Source organism: Schistocerca cancellata, chromosome 1 (assembly GCF_023864275.1).
Source record: "Schistocerca cancellata isolate TAMUIC-IGC-003103 chromosome 1, iqSchCanc2.1, whole genome shotgun sequence".
In the NCBI taxonomy this organism is placed as follows: domain Eukaryota; kingdom Metazoa; phylum Arthropoda; class Insecta; order Orthoptera; family Acrididae; genus Schistocerca; species Schistocerca cancellata.
In genome coordinates, this window is record NC_064626.1 from 113,092,756 (window position 1) to 113,105,402 (window position 12,647).

A 12,647-nucleotide genomic window follows, 5' to 3' on the forward strand; every position below is an offset into this window, starting at 1 on the left:
GGCCATATTGCGCGCTCTTGAGCATATGCGTTCCTGCTCAGGTACGTCCATTGTCATCTGCAGTGACTCCCTGAGCAGCCTCCAGGCCATCGATCGCTGCTATCCCTCTTCTCCTCTGGTGTTCTCTATTCGGGAGTCTGTTTCCACCATTACCCGCTCTGGACGTTCGGTGGTCTTTGTTTGGACGCCATGTCACGTTGGCATCCTGGGGAACGAACGTGTCGACAGGCTGGCCAAAGGGGCGATCGACGCCCCAGCTTTGGAGATCAGCCTCTCAGCTCGAGATCAGCAGTTGGTGTTGCGCCGTAAGGTGCTTGGGATGTGGGCTGCTGAGTGGCGTGGCCTGACATCCCCGAATAAACTGCGGGCTGTTAAGGAGACGACCGATGTGTGGCGCTCCTCCCTGTGGGCTTCTCGCAGGGACTCTGTTATCCTGTGTCGGCTCCGCATCGGCCATACATACCTGACGCACGGCCATCTTTTGCGTCAGGAGGATCCCCCCCCTGTGTCAGTGTGGGTCCCGGATGACGGTCGCCCACATTTTATTGGAGTGTCCCCGACTGCTCACCCTCCGGCAGTCCTTTAATCTCCCGGGCACTTTGCCTTTGGTTTTAAGCGACAATGCCTCCATGGCTGATGACGTTTTAAATTTTATCCGTGGTAGTCCTTTTTATGGTTCCCTTTAGGGAGGTCCTGCTCCTTTCCCTTTGTGTGTCTCTTGTCCTCGAGTCTCTCATATTTGGTTGCAGATTTTAGTGTGTAGTCGGTTGGTTGACTCTTTCCCTTTTTTGTCGTCGTGGTCAGTCAACCAGTCTCCGGCCATCTTCTTTTCTTCTGTTTCTGTGTCTGGTGTTCATCTATACTCTTCGTGTCTGTATTGTTCGTTACCACATTTGTATTCTTTTAGGGCCTGGGGTTAGTCTCCTCCCCTTGGGGTTATACCTGCTTCGTGCATTTATGTCTCGCCTGTTTTTGGAATGGGGGACTGATGACCTTAGCTGTTTATTCCCCCTTAAACATCCCAACAACCACCACCATCCATCCGGATTTTCTAGGCGTTCCCGTAACGTACTTGATTCTTACAACCTCCGAACACAACATCTCTTTATATAAAGTTTTGCCTTGTGACCATTATTATTTAGCCATTCGATTTTAGTTTTGAGCACTGACAAACAAGATGAAGGTGTTCAAAGTTAATATGTTTTTAAACCTTTCTTTGATGTAATTAAGAATTAATGACACAAAAGTTACAACGCGTTCTGATCTTCCACATCTCGTAGTCCATCTTTGCGTTCTATTTTACTGTCGCCTTGCACGTCAGATGTCCACAGCATCAGACTGTCCCTCAGAAGTCGCAAGACCAGTGTGGAGTCTTTCTCCACTACGACTGTCAAACTTTGCAGTTGCATCATCAAATGCGGCTTTTGCTAGCGTGGAGGTTCTTTCAGGCGAGTTCGGAATCTCAAAATAGAACATGGAGAAATTCAGTGCCGAGTCAACTTAGTGGGCTACGTACGAGGTTGTTCCGTCATTGTGATATCACTGGCTTCCTTATAGCCAACGGCGGAGTATACGAGCATTATATATATATTAACTCTTTCTCCACCTGTGCTCTATATCCATCCTCTAAGCACTTCGAGCATTTTTTCTACTGCTTTGTTTTCCTCCCCTTCCTCGATAGAACTGATTATCCTCCAGCTTGCACGCTGATCTCAAATTACATTGATGTAGGCGACTGACATGAGATTTCGTTCTTCAACAGTTAATTCCACGACTAGTGATCCCGCTTTCTTCATGGCTTCCACCATCTCGTTATGTCTTTCAGCCTATTCCGCAAATTTGGCTTTGTATACGTTATCATGTCTTTCCGACTTGGTTGACGTTCTAAGATTTATAACGCAAAGTGCAGACAGACCATTATTACGCAGATATCTTAGATGGCTCTGCCCTCCATTAGGCTGCAGATGTTGGGTGGACCTGAAGTGGCTGTGTACCTGATCAAATCGAAATTTGCCACCGTGTGCTGTTACTGATGTACTAGGCTCCTTCAGCCGGGAGGCAAGACTTTTCACAAGCGTTTACTGCGCTGCTGTACACTCTGACTTACCGAGTCGCATGCAAAATCTATCTGCTTCCACTTCTCATACTCTTCGATTTAGGAAATTTACAATCCGATCTCTAAGTTGGTTGGTTGGTTGGTTGGTTGGTTGGTTGGTTGGTTGGTTGGTTGGTTGGTTGGTTGGTTGGTTGGTTGGTTGGTTGGTTGGTTGGTTGGTTGGTTGGTTGGTTGGTTGGTTGGTTGGTTGGTTGGTTGGTTTGTTGGTTTGTTGCGGGTTTTACTGAGTGGGAATACCTCAGTGCCCTTGCCCTTGCCCATTGCCCTGACACAGCTCCAGGCCCTCACCGAAACCACTCCCAATTTCTCTGACATCTTGTAAAAATTTTTGTTTATTCATAGACGCAGTCACAGTCTCACGACACAGTCATAACCCGATCCGACCATATAATGACAATCGTCAGATTCTATAACAGTAAAAAGAAAATTTATATTAAAACCTAAAAATAAGTGCAATATTTAATCAGGCTTATTAGTAATCTCACTGATATTGTGCGAACTACTTATAGTTCAATCGTAAAGGCGGCATACACTGAACACTGGTTCATACGTTGTCAAACTAGCTAAAAGAATGTAAAAACCGGTATTCATACATATATATTAGCTGCCCACGTCCTCTATAAGATAGTCTCTATTTTTCAAAAGCCTATTTACTATTAATGTTTAGGTCAAATGTATATAAAATTTAAAATTACTGAACAGATCGTTAAATTAGTGAAGTAAGATTTCAGAGCAAGGAGAACACATTGCTACAGATGAAAATAGTAGTAGCACTTATAGAGTGTATTTCTGACGCCCGACATCCCATAGTTCGCTTCATATCCAGGAGAACAGCGTTCCATAGGGTTCTGTGTTGAGTGTGCCCCTTTTCCTTGTGGCCATTAATGACCTTGCAGCAGCAGTAGGGTCGTCTGTCTCACCCACGTTACACGCTGACGATTTCTGCATCTTTTTCAGCTCTTCCACCATTAGTGTTGCAGAACGTAGTTTGCAGGGAGCCATACGCAAGGCGCAGGCGTGGGCCCTAGCCCATGGGTTTCAATTTTCTCCTGCGAAGACTTGTGTTATGCACTTTTGTCGGCGTCGAACTGTCCATCCCCATCCTGAGCTCAATCTTCAGGATGCCATGCTCAGGGTTGTTGACACTTACCGTTTTCTGGGATTGCTGTTTGATGCCCGGCTTACTTGGCTTCCACATATTCGTCAACTCAAGCGTCAGTGCTGGCAGCATCTGAATGCCCTTCGCTGCCTCAGCAACACAACTTGCGGTGCAGATCGTAATACGCTGCTGCAGCTCTACAAAGCCCTTGTGCTGTCCCGGCTTGATTATGGGAGTGTGGCGTATGGCTCAGCGTCGCCCTCGGCGTTGCAACTGCTGGACCCCGTTCACCACTGTGGGGTTCGACAGGCGACAGGAGCATTCCGCACCAGCCCTGTTAATAGCCTCCTTGCTGAGGCTGGGGTTCCTCCGCTTCGTATTCGGCGTCAACAATTGTTAGCCAACTATGCTGCCCACGTCCGTTGTTCTCCCCATCACCCTAACTACCGTCTCCTTTTCGCTCATGCGGCAGTCCATACACCACACCGGCGGCCTCGATCAGGCCATACCATTGGGATCCGTGTTCGGTCACTCCTTAGTGACCTCGAGTCTTTGCATCTTCCATCTGCTTTTCAGGTCCCCCCTATACACCACCTTGGTGTATTACCCCCTGCGGGTTCGGGGGTTAGAATAGGCCCGCGGTATTCCTGCCTGTCGTAAGAGGCGACTACAAGGAGTCTCACATGTTTCGGCCTTATGTGATGGTCCCCTCTCGGGTTTGACCTCCATCTTTCTAAATTATTCCGAAGAGCGAGCCAATTGGGGAAGGGCGCCTTACATGTTGCACTGTATCCGTCGTGCATTGAGACCTTTAGCCGGCTTTTTCGTCGATGCAATGGTGTCCCGTTCGTTTTGCATCTCTTGGGCGAGGATACGTCCCTGGGTGCGATTACCACACTGCACTCTGCAGTGTTGATTTTAACTGCGACGACGACCTTGGACATATTTGCACCTAAGATCCAGCACGGTAGCCAGTCCGTTGTGGTGGGGCCGCCATGTACCCTGTTGGTTGTAGCCCCCTGACAACACAGGGATCGCTCTACTGATGCCTGCGCCGTTAACTCCCCACGTATGTCAAGGAGTAGATGCCCATCTCCCTGGGGCATCGGGACTCCCAGCAATGGCCATCCTGCCAGGTGGCTATTGCTGCGGCTGGGTGGCGCCTGTGGGGAGGGCCCTTGGTCGGAGTAGGAGGCATCAGGGCGGATGACCTGCAATGAAGCATGGTACATCTTCTCTCGCTGGTGGGCCTCCACCAGCAGTCTCTAAGCGATCGAGGTCTAACCTCAACGGCAGGAAATACGAACCACGATCATTTCCCTCCCTGGCTACTCCATGGGAGGAACGTATGGCAAAAGAAGGCAGTGGAGAATATTCACCCCGGTTCCTTGTGTGTACACGAGTTGATGGGGATCGTTTATGTCAACCAAGCCCCAGTTTTTTGTGGAGCATTTAGAGGACAAGTTCGGGGAGGTGGAGGGCTTGTCCAAAATGCGCTCTGGTTTCGTACTCATCCAAACAGCATCCTCTGCCCAGTGACGGAGGTTGCTCAATTGTGACAAATTGGGGGATGTTTCTGTTACCATCACGCCGCATAAGAGTCTCAACATGGTCCAGGGTATTATATTCCACAGGGATCTTCTACTGCAGTCCGACGATGAATAACGCAACAACCTCAAACGACGTGGTGTTCACTTCATCCGGCGCGTCCATCGGGGTCCGAGGGATAATCAGGTAGCCACCGGTGCCTTCATCTTGGCCTTTGAGGGTGATGTCTTACCCAAAAAGGTTAAGGTGATGGTTTACTGTTGTGATGTGATGCCATATATCCCTCCTCCGATGCGGTGTTTTAAATGCTGGAAGTTTGGTCACATGTCATCTCGCTGTACTTCCAGCATCACCTGTTGGGATTGTGGCCGTCCTACCCATCCCGATAGTCCATGTGCCCCGCCTCCAATATGTGTTAAGTGCGGAAAACACCATTCCCCCTGCTGACTGGACTGTAGGATCTTCCAGAAGGAAAGAAAGATAATGGAATATAAGACTCAGGACCGCCTGACCTACACCGAGGCAAGGTGGAAATATGAGTGGCTACATCCTGTGCCCATGATATCCACCTATGCCGCTGCTGCAACAGCGGTCCGTTCCTCTCCCATGTCGTCACGTACTGTTGCCTCTCAGCTGTGTCAGGATGAACCGGCCCTCCTGGTTGTGGGGTGCACTTCCCCCTCTGTTGCTCCATCTACTCCAGGAGCAACACCACCCCAACCATCGGGGACATTCGTCCCCTCTTCCCAGCTAGAGAAGCGTGAGGCTTCTTCGGCTACTCTAGCTAGGAAGGGGTCCCTTGGGGCCCCTCCCTTCACAGCCTTTGCCCAGTGCCAAAGCGGACACCTGAAAATTTATGTAACAACAACCGGTCGCTGGTCATAGGGGTTCCCGCTCGTCGTCAGTCCCTAAGACTGACCCAGTGGGGACCTCCCAGACAGATCCTCCAATGGCACAGCGTGCAAAGCAGTTGAAGAAAAAGGCTCCCAAGCATCCTAACATTGCGGTGGCACCTGTCCCACCGCACCCTTCAAACCATGCGTCTGAGGATGAGGTGGAGATCCTGGCGTCCGCTGAGGACCTCGATCTCGCCGGTCCCTCCGACGCCATGGAAAGCACTAGCACGGGTGCTCAATCGGAGGCAGCAGGTGGTCCAGAGGCGTAATCTGCCTTCCCTGTCCCGTCACGCCTTTCCCAGCCATGGACAACACCATCCTCCAGTGGAACTGCAGCGGTTTCTTCCACCATCTCGCTGAGCTCCGACAGCTTATCAGCCTTCACCCTTTCTTCTGCATTGCACTTCAGGAAACATGGTTTCCTGCAATGCGAACCCCCGCCCTCCGTGGCTATCGGGGTTATTACAAAAACCGGGTAGCTTATGAAAGGGTGTCTGGTGGCGTCTGCATCTACACTCCTGGAAATTGAAATAAGAACACCGTGAATTCATTGTCCCAGGAAGGGGAAACTTTATTGACACATTCCTGGGGTCAGATACATCACATGATCACACTGACAGAACCACAGGCACATAGACACAGGCAACAGAGCATGCACAATGTCGGCACTAGTACAGTGTATATCCACCTTTCGCAGCAATGCAGGCTGCTATTGTCCCATGGAGACGATCGTAGAGATGCTGGATGTAGTCCTGTGGAACGGCTTGCCTTGCCATTTCCACCTGGCGCCTCAGTTGGACCAGCGTTCGTGCTGGACGTGCAGACCGCGTGAGACCACGCTTCATCCAGTCCCAAACATGCTCAATGGGGGACAGATCCGGAGATCTTGCTGGCCAGGGTAGTTGACTTACATCTTCTAGAGCACGTTGGGTGGCACGGGATACATGCGGACGTGCATTGTCCTGTTGGAACAGCAAGTTCCCTTGCCGGTCTAGGAATGGTAGAACGATGGGTTCGATGACGGTTTGGATGTACCATGCACTATTCAGTGTCCCCTCGACGATTACCAGTGGTGTAAGGCCAGTGTAGGAGATCGCTCCCCACACCATGATGCCGGGTGTTGGCCCTGTGTGCCTCGGTCGTATGCAGTCCTGATTGTGGCGCTCACCTGCACGGCGCCAAACACGCATACGACCATCATTGGCACCAAGGCAGAAGCGACTCTCATCGCTGAAGACGACACGTCTCCATTCGTCCCTCCATTCACACCTGTCGCGACACCACTGGAGGCGGGCTGCACGATGTTGGGGCGTGAGCGGACGACGGCCTGACGGTGTGCGGGACCGTAGCCCAGCTTCATGGAGACGGTTGCGAATGGTCCTCGCCGATACCCCAGGAGCAACAGTGTCCCTAATTTGCTGGGAAGTGGCGGTGCGGTCCCCTACGTCACTGCGTAGGATCCTACGTTCTTGGCGTGCATCCGTGCGTCGCTGCGGTCCGGTCCTAGGTCGACGGGCACGTGCACCTTCCGCCGACCACTGGCGACAACATCGATGTACTGTGGAGACCTCACGCCCCACGTGTTGAGCAATTCGGCGGTACGTCCACCCAGCCTCCCGCATGCCCACTATACGCCCTCGCACAAAGTCCGTCAACTGCACATACGGTTCACGTCCACGCTGTCGCGGCATGCTACCAGTGCTAAAGACTTTTCACTTTTTTTTTTTTTTTTTTTTTTTTTTTTTTTTTTTTTTTTTCACTAGCTGCTTATATTTTATGACCCACCGTCTAATTTCTTATGGTGGGTCGTATATTGCCACTTAGCCGCTGTGACTGGGTCCGGGGTCCGCAGTGACTGAAAGTAACACCACACCGGCTCCCGTCCCCACTCACACCGTTGCCCGTGTCCCGCCACGTGGAGGCGGGCTCTGTTTAGATCCATTTGATATCTTTTTTTTTTTGTGCAGCATTAGAAAAACGTATAACTAATACAAAACAAGTAAGATATTAATAAACAAAACGAAATTAAATATTTAGAAAGAAGGAAGGAAGAGAAGTTATAGGTATAATATTGCCCGTCACCTGGTTGTGGGCGGCGGCCCGGGTCTTGGAATGAACCTCAAGACGCTGGCCGTTGCTCACCATGCCTTTAACATCTACTGTCCTAAAAACTACCTTAACTAGAAGAGATTAGGGTACGTTAAAGCTAGAAACTAAGACTAAGACCTCCATGTCCAGCCTACTAAACTATTTACGATATACAATAGAGAGGTAACTGATTTTGTGCTTGGCTCAAAGTTGCTAATGAAAGGGTACTCGTAGTAAAAGTAATAAGGTAATGACGCTAACGGTTTGTGTTGAGCCTACAAGGCTCCTAGTAGAGTACATCAGGCGCAAGCACCTCCCGGCCCCGCCGACAACACGACCTGAACGGTGGTTTTCCCCGATCTACCATAGGTATCCGTCGGGTTGGGCTCAAAAGAGAGGAACCACAATTAAGGTCCTTCCATCCAGGACGTGCGCCGCCTCTTACCAGGGGGGCGTGGGTCCCTTGAAGAGGTGCCCAACTTTAAGCTTCAGATGAGAAGTTCTTAGTATAGTGGAGGTTGAGGTATAGGCTGTGTAGGTTAGTTGTACAAACAGTTCACACTGAGTCAATGGGACTTACAATGATACGTGGTGTGGCAGTTAGCACCTTCCGGCCCCGCCAGCAACACAGCCTGAGCGGTGGTTTTCCCCGATCTACCATAGGTATCCGTCGGGTTGGGCTCAAAAGAGAGGGACCACAATTAAGATCCTTCCATACAGACTGTGCGCTGCCTCTTAACGGAAGGCGTAGGTCCCTTGAAGAGGTACCTAGCTTTAAGCTCTTATTGAACATGGAGATGCTGTTAACTGTTTATATATAACGTGCAATCTGTTTTTATGATTGTGTGTGACTTGTGCACCTCTTGCCGGTTGTTCCACTCTATTCTTTGAATTTAACTTGGTTGACACTATGGATCATCCGCGCTGGACGCTTCAATATCTGTGTTGGTGTCCTGGTCTGTATCTGTTTCTTCTTCATCACTCGTGGTGCTAATCATATCTGTGTCCCCCTGGGCATCGTGACGTCTGTTTGGACCGACTTGCCTTCGGTAGGGTCTGTTGCGCAAGTATTCTATTTGTTGGATCTTCGAGATTTCGTCCGTTAGTTTGTTGAGTTCAGTCCACCTTTCCGGGTCGCGTATTATTGCATGTAGTTCGTTCTGTGTGTTCAGGCGATTTATGTGTACTGTGTGTCTTATGTTCGTGCGTTGTCCGCAGAAGAAGACAGTATGTTCAGGGGAACCTTCTTCCCCGCATGTGCATCTATTAGTCTGCTGCAGACTCACGCGGTACAGGTGCGTGGGATAAGGGCCATGTCCTGTGATGAAATGTACCATACCGCGGCTGGGATCAATATGTTTTAGTTTTAGTCTTTCCCGGATGTCAGGGAAGAAGTTGTATACACGGCGGCCCTTATCGCTGTTGGCCCACTCGCTCTGCCAGGTATCCACTCGCCATGCTCTGAGTTGGCGTGTTGTCTCAATCGGTACACCAGTGATCTGCCGAACCTGGTCTATTCTCCCCATCCTAAGCCAGTACATTGCTGCGCGGTACCTGATGGTGATATCTATGGGGAAAATTCCCATGACGACACATAGTGCGTCATTTGATGTTGTGTTAAATGCCCCTGTAGGTCGAAGTAGAACACTTCTTTGGCCTCGACGTACAATGGTTTTGTTGGTTGAGAGATTTAACCTGTGGGCCCACGTACTGGCAGCAAAGCATAGTACTGACTCGAAGAGAGCGCAATGGTATGTTCGTGTCACTGACAGGGGTAGTCTGAATTGTTCCGAATTTAGCCTAGCCAGTTTGTGTAGTATCTTTTCTGCTTTGTTTGTGCATATTCGCATGTGTTCGTGGAAGTTCAATCGTTCATCAATGTATACTCCTAGATAGCGTGTGACTGCTAGTCTTTTTATGTTAGTGTCCCCGATTTTGACTATTGGGTTCCTGCGCAGGATACCCTTTAGCAATGTATAAGTTGTTTTGTTTCCTGCTATCTTTAATTTATTATCTGTGCACCATTGGGTTATTGTCCTAAGTGTTCCATTGGCTCTTTCTTCTAGCTGGGCACGGTTATTTGCTGAAACTACGACGAGTAGATCATCAGCATAAGCGACAGCTCCATCTGTCAAGATGTGCTCCTCTAGTAACAGTAGGAGCGGTTCTATAACTATGTCCCAGAAGATGGGGCCGCAGATCGACCCTTGTGGACAGCCTTTTGTAATTCGTTTAATCACTTTCTGGTTGTCCATTTGCCAAACGACCGTTCTGTCTCTGCAGTAGTCCATGAAACTATTATACAGAGACTCCGGTACCTGCAGGTGTCTGAGCCTCTTGAACAAGGCCGGCCACCAGAGGTTGTCGAAGGCACCTGAGATGTCTATCATAATTGCAAGTGTATATTTGGAGGGTGTGTCGTGTACTATTTGGAGTGCTCTGTTAATTGCGTCGTCTATAGATTTCCCTTCCCTGAAGCCATATTGGTGTGGTGTCAGTCCCCATAGTGTTCGGTGTGCTTGTAGTCTTTTGCAGAGTAGTTTTTCTTGTACTTTACCGAGTGTATTGATAAGGCAAATTGGTCTGTATGACTTGGGGTCTGATGTGTCTTTGTCTGGAGCCTTTTTAATGATAACCGCCTTCGAGGTCTTCCACACTGCAGGCACACGGCCCAGCCTTAATGCATCGTTTAACAACGTTGTGAGAAACGGGATGATCTGCGGTGCAATTTGTTTCAGTACCTCAGAGTGGATACCATCCGGCCCAGGCGCCTTTTTGTTTTTGAGTTCTGAGATCGCTGTCGCCACTTCTTCCTGCGCAAATGGACAGGTGACGGTTGGTGTGGTGTATACTGTGTCTACTTCGCGTCTCACCGCTGCATGTTGTGGTGTGTCTGTGTCTGCGATGTCGTCGGGCAGGAGTTTGCTCAGCAGGAACTCCGCTGTGCGTCTCCAGCCCTTAGTCATCTCACCATACTCCTGTCGCAGCGTTCCCAGAACCAGTGGGCTCTTAATTTTCTCTGTCACGATTTTGTATGGTTCCCCCCAAATGTTTAGTTGTGTTTGTGCTGCTACATGGCTATTCCAATGGTCTTTCCTGGTCTTATTCAGCTCAAGTTTATATTTATCCTTGGCAAGCTGGTAGTCGTGTAGTCGTAATTGTCTTTCTCTATCTGAAATTGCTCGTTGGTAAAGTTTACGTTTACGTTTTGAGTCTTGTTTGAGTCGTGTTAATTGTGTAGTCCAGGGAATATTTTGGTGTTTTGTCATTCTTTGTGTGGGTATGCAGGTGTTCTGTGTGTGTGTGATGATATCTGTCAGCATGTGTGCTCTGTAATCAACACTGCCGGTGATGTCTTGCGGTATGTGCTCATGTATTTTTTGTCTGACCCTGTCCCAGTCTGTTTTGTCAAATAATAGTCTTTTTGGTAGTGTTTCTGTGTTGACGTTTGGTGTGCCACTTACGGTTAGTGTGATGATGTTGTGGTCGCTAGCAGTGATCTGGTCATGTACGGTCCAGTCTCGTACGTGGTTGATGACGGCGTTATTAACGAGGGTGATGTCTATGTTTGATGAATGACCGTTGTGTCCGATGTGAGTCGGGTGATGTCCTTCCTTGTTGAGTACGTGTAGTCTGTTTTCTTGGATGATGTCATTTATTATTCTACCTCTGTCGTCAGTTCTGTCTGAATGCCACAGGGTTGATCTGGCATTTATGTCTGCACAGATGAGAAGTTTTTTGTTGCCAGCGTATTGCGCAACATCTCTGATGAGGTCTGCGTATGGTTTGATGCAATGACAGAATTGGGCGTAAAGCGACGCGATGATCCAGGTATCCCCCTTGTGTGTGACTTCAACTGTAACTAGATGCTGGGAACAGAGTTCTGTAATTTTCACTGGATGTATTTCTTTGTTTAGGATTATGACAGATGCCATGCAGCCTGTCCCCTCCGCAACCGTCACCGCACTTGGAGGAAAGTTGGGGATATGCCCTTGTCTAGTGTAGGGCTCCTGTATGCACAGAATGTCACTTTTTAGTTCACGTAGGACCCGTGGGAGCTCCGAATTTACAAGTATACTCCGCATAGCATTAAGCTGTGCTATTAGCAGTTTGGGTGTTTAACTGTGGCGTAGCACTTGCTGCCAGTTTGACTGTAATCGAAGTATGTTCTCCCATGAGCCCTTACGTGATCCTTGTAAAGCTTGTCCATATCGAATGGTTCCTCCCTGCGGGCGCACACCTGCATGAGCAGGTCTAGTAGGCTGTCTGGATCTGTTGGAATATTCTCCGTTTTGAGAATCACTCTATCGGTTTGCTCTGATGTACGGAAACAAACAGATTGGCCGTACGGGTGTAGGGTGCGGATGAGCATCCGCTGTGCCGTCTCTAAGATGTCTCTTTTTTCTAGCCTACTTAATTTTACATTTATATCTAGCTTGTCGTAACTAAAACTATCGGTGTCGATGGCGTGTGTTGGCGTCTCTGCAGCCGTGACGTGTCGTGATGGTGTAGTGGCGTTGTTGTGCACCTCTGCCGGGGGCGCTGGATTGGCTTCCTCGTTGGTTGTTGTGGGGGTTTCCTTGGGCGTCGGCATTGAGGCTGTTGGTTGGGGGGTTGCGAAGGTGATGGTATCATCAGGGGTATGCACTTTCGTATCACTAGGTTTTGAGGCAGCCTGCGATTGCCGAGATTGGTCGTCACACGCTTTCACTTTCGGGACTCTCTTAGGCTGTTTGGGTTTTCTATGCGGTTTTAGTTTCCTAAAGGCTGCGATGATTCGTTTGTTTTTTGTGTGTGTTTCGTTTGTGCAGTCTTGATGTGTATCAGATGTGTTGATTGTTTGTGCCTCCATTCTGCATTGATTAGACGTGATTTGGTTCCCACTTGACTGCTCGTCAGC

General features: G+C 49.3%; 1 pseudogene; it reads right to left on the minus strand.

Moving 5' to 3' along the window:
- Positions 1–1,247: 1,247 nt before the first annotated feature.
- Positions 1,248–12,341, minus strand: LOC126092124 (14-3-3 protein epsilon-like; annotated as a pseudogene).
- Positions 12,342–12,647: the final 306 nt, after the last annotated feature.